This window comes from Lactuca saligna, chromosome 6, assembly GCF_052625555.1.
Source record: "Lactuca saligna cultivar CGN05327 chromosome 6, ASM5262555v1, whole genome shotgun sequence".
NCBI lineage: Eukaryota > Viridiplantae > Streptophyta > Magnoliopsida > Asterales > Asteraceae > Lactuca > Lactuca saligna.
In genome coordinates, this window is record NC_136422.1 from 99435252 (window position 1) to 99443265 (window position 8014).

The window sequence follows — 8014 nt, forward strand, 5'->3', positions numbered from 1 at the left end:
GTTATGTAACATTCCTAGCCTTCAAATTCGAGTTCAAAGCATGAAATATGACCATAATCATGAGTTTACGGCCATGGAACCATCCTAGGACCTAAACTCATATATCATGGGTTTTGGAGCTCAAAAACCCTTCCTAAGCACAATTGGACCTTAGATATGGCTAGATGGCTTTATGAATTGGACTTATAACATCTTAAACTTGGATTTTGAGTCATTTGAAGGAGTTTACGGCCAAGGATCATTCTTGGGCCATAAACTCATTAAACTAGGGTTTTCATGCCCTTAAAGCCTTCCAAATCACTCATATGCCTTAGTTATGAATTATAGAACATAGATCTTTGCATTTGGACACTTGAAACATGATTTTTGGGAGACTTACATGAGTTTACAGCCAAGGCTTGTGCTTGGGCCGTAAACTCCATGAAACATGGTGCAAATCCAATTCTAGGGTGTTTGAAAGCCATCCAACACCACCAAAAGCCTTGGAATAAATCAAAGGACCAACCAAAAATAGTTTTAAGGCTTCACAAACAACAAAACCCCACATTTTAGAGTTTATGGCCATAGAACATGTCTCATGGCCGTAAACTCATAAAAAGGTGTCAAATGGTGCCCTAAACTCATTTCTAGGCTTGTGGGAATTTTTAGAATCACACGTGATTGATTTTAACACCTTAAAAACACTAAATCTTGGAGATTTGAGAGTTTACGGCCAAAGACCCCATGCCTAGGCCGTAAACTCCCTTATGTATTGTAAATGATGTTTTTAATTCAAACCAAGCCTTAAGAAAAATTAATCCAAGCATTTCCAAGTGTCCATACCCATTTATGACCTAAATTTGCACCATAAACCACCCACCATGAGTTTACGGCCGTAAACTCATGGGGAATGGGTGTTTTGGACCAAAAACTCTTGTATGAGTTCATTCATGGGGAGTAAACTCAAGTCCCAAGTCCCTCGCTTCAGTTCTCGTCCTTAAACGCCACCCGGGTCCCTCCAAACACTTGTATCGAAGTGTTTTCGTGACTTGAAACAATTGTCCCTATCCAACAATCAATCTAAGTCCTAATTAGATACAAATGTGTGTCTTTACATAATAATTAGGAACCTTGCGTGTTTACGAGTCCCGGACCAACACTTAGCATCCGAATTCGCCACATTTCCCGTCCGGTGAGTTCATACCCCTACACTTTTTCAACTGTTTTCACTGTTTTCTGGGGGGGAATACAAGCAAAAGTACAAGGAAAACTTGTACTCAAACTTATTGTTTTCAGTTTAAACGTTTTCATTCCATATGTTCTAATATCAATAACTGTGTTTATCAAATAGTTCGAATTTACGAATTTAGCTTTCAAACGAATCATAGATATCTCGATGAAATCCTCTAATTTAAAGTATGTTTCATAATCTACGAATAACTTACTAATTTCCAATGATAACTAATTACGAATACGAATTTATAACTAGAAACAGGATGAATAACACATCTATAACTAGGAACAGAATGGATAACGTAACTATAATTAGGAACAGAATGAATACGAATACGAATACGACTGCGAATACGAATACGAATACGAATACAACTGCGAATAGTATTAGGAGTAGGATTAGGGATAGGATTGCGACTATGAATACGAATATGAATACGACTACGAATACAAATACGAATACGAATACGAATACGAATAGTATTAGGAGTAGGATTAAGGATAGGAATGCGACTACGAATATGAATACGAATACGACTACGAATACGAATGCGAATATGAAAATTTATAGGAGTAAGAATAGAGAAACGAATACAGTAACAAGGACGAATAAGTACACGAATATGTTTAAAAAGAAGAATACTGAATATCACTGTAACCAGTAGAGACACACACACACACGCAGTCAGGGAAACATGGGGTTTTCCTGGGGAAATCAAAACATTACCTAATCACTTGTATATCTTTTACATCTTTAACATCTTTCACATTAGAAACCAACATGCAGGAAAGCATGGGGCTTTCCTGGGTAACACTTATATAACTAGAAAGAGTAGCAAACCGAATAACATTACATATTTCACAACTAGTAATGTACAATCAGGAAAGTATGGGACTTTCCTGGAATCATAGTTAAACATAACAAGAACCGTGTAACCTAACAATAAATCGACTTTCTCTTTTAAGAAAATATGGGATTTTCTTGGATAACAACTTTTCGGTAAACTAAAGGAAACTCGTACATTTTCACAAAGCAAACATCTTATGAACTCACCAGCTTTATGTTGATTTTCAAACTGCTTGTATTCTCAGGTTAATGTTAGACAGGTACCTAGCAAATATTTTGGAGAAGACGGAGCGTACAGAAGACTCATCTTTACTTTTGTTCTTATATACTATGTATTACAAATGTACAACTTTACTTTTGAACAAATGTAAACTTTGATATGTAATGTAATGGTTGTTTACTTTGCTTACTATGTACATTGGATTTGATACTCAACTTGGTAGTCCATCTCGGAGACGTTTCCGCCTTCGGTTTTCGGGGTGTGACATACAGGGGTACGCAGCGCGTACCTCGGATGAGGATGCTGACTCCCCTTCGGATAATACCGAAGTTTTAATAAAAATTATATATAAATTATTTATCAAACTTCGAAAATTCATATCTCCTTCATACGAACTCCGTTTTTGACGTTCTTTATATCCTCGCGATGGTGAGACTACGATCTACAACTTTCATTTAGATTCCGTTGGCAAATTCCGGAATTATTTTTATTATTTATTTATTAAAATGACGTGATTAAGGAATTTCTTTAAAAATTCATAACTTATTCATACGTTGTCCGATTTGAGCGTTCTTTTTATGCATGTTTGTAGTTTAACGATATCTACGACTTTCATTTAGACACCTAAGGTTGGAAAGTGTTTTATTGAAACTTTGCATTTTTACGCAACTTCGTATTGCCGGTTTTTGTTGGAAAACTTAGAATGATCATAACTTCTTCGTTATAACTCGGATTTTTGTGTTATTTATATGTTTGGAAACCTTAAGACGATAACTAGCACATAGTGTACCCCAAATAGAGTTTTTGAATACTTCATTTTTCGATGATATTCTAATTCTTTTCTCAAAGAGGTTACAGGACTTGATTTTTACTGACTTGAAATAACGGGTTTTTACACTAAGCTTAAGTGTGTGGTTGCAACAATGCTAAAATCTTACCAACCCTACCACAATGAGAACAATAGAACATAACATTAAATTTTAAAATACTATAGGAGTATTTGGTGTTACTAGAAGTACTTTATACTTGAGAACTAAAACGGGATCTTCATTTCTAAGTTGATAGTTGCTAAGTGGATACACTAAGGCTATATGTAATTAGGATGTTATAGACTTAAAATCTGTGATAAGTTTGCCTTACCCCTATTATGTGTGAATTTGGACATTAAGGTCACTTATTCGAAGGTCTACCCTATTTAGATTACACATAGCTGGTATGCACTTCACAAATAGCAATGTAACTAATGAAGGTTTTCTAAATAATTATCTTGATAACTCGTCTAATAATTATTCTCTTACCCTTAAATTCTCGCATAGAAAACATAACTGGACTCCATCCCCTCAACAACCTGTACCTTTCATATGATGCTAACTCCAAAGCAGAGGTTGAAAACCTACCCCGAGTAGCTCCCTTTCCAATTCCTAACCCTCGTCCGGCTTTTTCATGGCCCGACCCTGAGTGAGTGGAATGCTTGGAAATATGGAGCCAAGGACAAGATCAATCTATGCTATTTGATGGCGACCGAAGCTTTTCCGACTTGAGCAATGGGGGCTTAGCAGATAGAGTCTTGCCAATCTTGGTCCGCAGAATGGCCCGAAAGGAGATTCAAGGCAGGACAACCCTAAATCGGATTACAGAAGTAGTCGCCTATGCTAGAATGCATACCCTCCGCACCGTTCATCTAGAAGATGCTCACGAGAGGTCAGAGAGAAACCATGAAACCCTGCTGCAAGCACTAGCTGAGTCACGAGCTGAAGTCATAGGGCTCTGAGTACGCCAGATGGTGTACGAAAGACACCTACTTGACATGGAACGTCAATTGGCTGAACTAAGAGTTCACCAGAGTGATGACCGTCGCCAGTAGTAGACGCTTTACTTTATTTCCTTATAAAGAAGAATCGTAATTTTCTGTCTATACCTGATGTGGCATTTTCTAGGAAATTTTCTTGTTCCGTAAGTACTTTAGCTAGGTCTTTATGCTGTCAGGAACTATCTTCTGCGAATATGATGTAAGACCTTTACAAGGTCATTTTCTAGAATCTTTACATCGTGAATATCAAAGATATTGATAGCCGGCTAACTTCTGTGTCATTCTTCATTCAAGTATTGTTATCATACTTTCATTGGAGTCTATATGAAACATGCTTTAGTCAAGTCATTGGACTATAGCGATTTATCTCCGGAGACACTTCCAAGCCTCTTTCTGTGGTTGGATCTTATTATTCACCAACCCATGATACCTCAGCTCGAACGACAAACGTCTTGCAACCATTCTACGAACATACTCCCATTCCGTACTAGGACTGCATCATAGGGATGTAGGTCAAACCTTCACGAACATATTTTCATTCTTTACTAGGACTGCATCATAGGGATGTAGGTCAAACTTTCGAGATCATACTCTTACTCTTTTCAAGAACAATCTAAGTACATCAAGGGTCAACCAGAATCGCACACAAAATCTTTATTCTTTCGTGTTAACAAAATCATGTCGTCATCCGGAAACAACCAGCCAAGCAACGAGACCTCTACTTTTCCTATGGACGCCGCTACCTTTCAAATGGCAGTTACAGCTGCCGCAGTGGCTGCCGTAACCGCGGTTCTTGCGCACCGTAGCGCTAACAGCACATTCAATGCTACTGATGGCAATGAAGTTTCCAATCGTGGTATCCATCCAGGAAGTCACCAAACGGTAACGGCCTCAGGCCCGCAATGCCAAAAACCAAAGAACAAGAAACGGAAGCGTCAAACTTAGAAAGAACGCGAGAAACCCCGAAAACTTTCCGTGCAACAACAGCAAGCGGAAACCTCTGCCATCCCAGTACTGAGCAGACCATACAAGGGAACACTCCCGAAGTGCGATCGGTGCAATTACCACCACGAGGGAATCTGCTGAGCCTTGCAATGCAAAAATTGCAACAAAAAGGGGCACACCAAACGTTACTGCAAGAGCCTATCAAAACCGATCAACAATTCGCCCAACGCCGATGGGAACCAGACTTGCTATCATTGTGGAGAGTTTAGGCACTATAAGAGAGATTGCCCGAAAAAGGAAAGAACTCGCATCCCCATAACTCCTACTCGACGTTTCACTTCCACCACCAATGTGGGTGCTGTCCATATATGTTACCAATGCGGTGAAATTGGACACCTCCAGAAGGATTGACCGATAACACAAAACTCTGGTGCAGACGGGAAGATTCTCAGGATCACAGCCACAGGACAGCCTGCTCCGGAACCACGTTAAATGTAATTTAGGCGTTTCGTTGTAACAGACTTATAAACTATCTAAAGCTAGTGCAACTAGAGTCTTACCTTTTGCGAGATCCTGTCTGTATAGGAGTTCTCATGCTGCGTATACTTGTCTTTTCTAGTATATCTTATTCGCAGCAATAGTCTTATTGTAAATCTAAAGTACCGTAAGTCTGTTCATGGTTGCACGGTTGTGCTTTGTTTGTAAACGTCTTATGTTCAAATCCAATGTCTTTAATTTTCAGTATGATTTCAACATTATCATACGAATTGATTCAGTTTGATCCTCTCGAAAACAGCTTCATACGTACATCTCTTTCTTCTAGATCACTTTTCCAGCAAAACCGTCACATCAGAACGCCGAAGTACTCATTCCAGGAATACCTATTAGTTATTTTCTTTCCGTTGAAATCCCCGAAGTACCACACGTGCAGTACGTCAAGTTTAATCCAGGGATTCATGCGGTTGATCTATCACTGAAGAATGTATGCATAAGAGTGATATATAATCAAGGTTCTACAGGTTTAGAATTGATGATTCCACTTTAAATTCTTTTTCCCCGATGGGATGTGAACTTAAAGAAGAGCCAATTATTCGACTACCCTTTCAACCTTAATTATATATGACTCGTATACACGAAAGAGTGATTGTGAATCTAGGTATGAATTCTAATATGAACTTCAGGACGGAGAACTGCCTAAGTACGAGTAATCACATCGTCATGAGAATAAGCATAGAACCCAATACGACTCCCGTAAACAGATCACCTTATAGTTTAAACACCCACGGAGATACAACAACAGTTTGGACAACTTAGCGAACTACACATCAATAGAATTAGAAGACTAGGTTTCTCACCCTAGAGAACCTCGGTCATATTCTTCTAGAGATCGACGGATCGCATTGCATGTAACTCGGTTATCGAAGACTCCGTCGAGATTTTTCATTAGAAATCGTTATCTCTGCCGCGCGTAGACAAAATGGTTGAGCAAACGCAAAGAAAGAAACTACTTCCAGGAATGAATCCGGGATCCGAATATCACCAGTTCGAGTGTTAGGGAAAGATGTCCAGAAGACTATCTCCTGAACTCGATGCGAACACTTCGAGTCCGTAGTGATACCCTTCGGATAGGACCAATATGCCCATAGATTTTATGAGCTAAACGAGTAGGGTACGTCTTTCTTACCTGGATCAGTTCGTCAACTCTCCGTGTAAAGACTTACTTATCTACCCTTGTAGTAAGAAGGAACCCATGGGAAAATATTTCCTTCAGAGGAACTTTTAGCGATGTTCTCAAAGTACGAGTTTTGAAATTGAAGAGTCAAATTTCCAAAGACACACTGTTAGTAATGTGAGAAATTATGAGCACTCTTGCAATTTGTCAAAACCGTTGAGCATTTATCGACATCAGAGACACCGACAGTCTTTCGCCAGATTCTAGGTCTTACCGACCTACCGCCTTAGTTCATTCAGAACTCCTCGCAAGCTACAGAAACTCATACGACTTTGACCCAGCAAGGGGTGGCCTTTGATTGGGAGGTTACGCAAGAAAAGGAACCTTTGAGATTCCAAGTGAGTGACCAAGTTCTTTAGGATAACTCACTCTGGGAATGGCTGAATACTCTTCGTAAAGTGTGGAAAGCTAAATTCAAGGTAGACAGGACCTCCGAGATTCTTATCAGAATCGGTCCTGTGCCTCACACAAACTAGACCTACTCGGCAAACTCAGTAACGTACTTTCTACTCTTTGCATCTCGTTTGTGAAACCATAACTTTCCGTTAGGACTCTTGCAAGTCCACTCGTCGAGATCCTCGCCTTCGTATTAGAACCGTTGTGACCCTTGACCAAGAGGTCAAGCAGACGAAGAAACGCCATCGCCAGTTAGTGAAGGTTCGTTGGAATGCCAACCGAGAACCCGTTATCACTTAGGTGCACTAGAACCAATCGATTAGGAAGTTTCCTCCTCACGACTCGATCATTCGTGCATACTTCCTTGCTTAAATTCTAATTTCGGGACTAAATTCCTTCTAACGGGGGGATAATGTGACAACCCGATATTTCGAGACAATATAATGTAAAACCAATCAAATTTAGGTCAAAATATAAATTTCCTAAAATCTTATTTGGGTTAAATAAAGTAGTAGGAATCGTATCAAGGTTTTCGTACATATAAAGAACCCTAAAATCCGAGTTATAACGAAGAAGTTATGACCAACCGAAGATTCTCGGCAAAACCGGCAACACCGTTTAAATGAAAAATGCGAAGTTTCAATACAATAGTTTTTAGCCTTAAGTATCTAAATGAAAGTTATAGATAACCTCAAACCGTGAGCGTACATAAAAAGAACGTCCAAATCTGACTTCTTATGAAAAAGTTATGATTTTCCAAGATTCGGGTATAGTAGTAGACAGCTAAAAACTCGAAATAGAGCTCGAGATACTTTTGACCAAAACAACCTAAATGAGAATCTAAGATCTCAA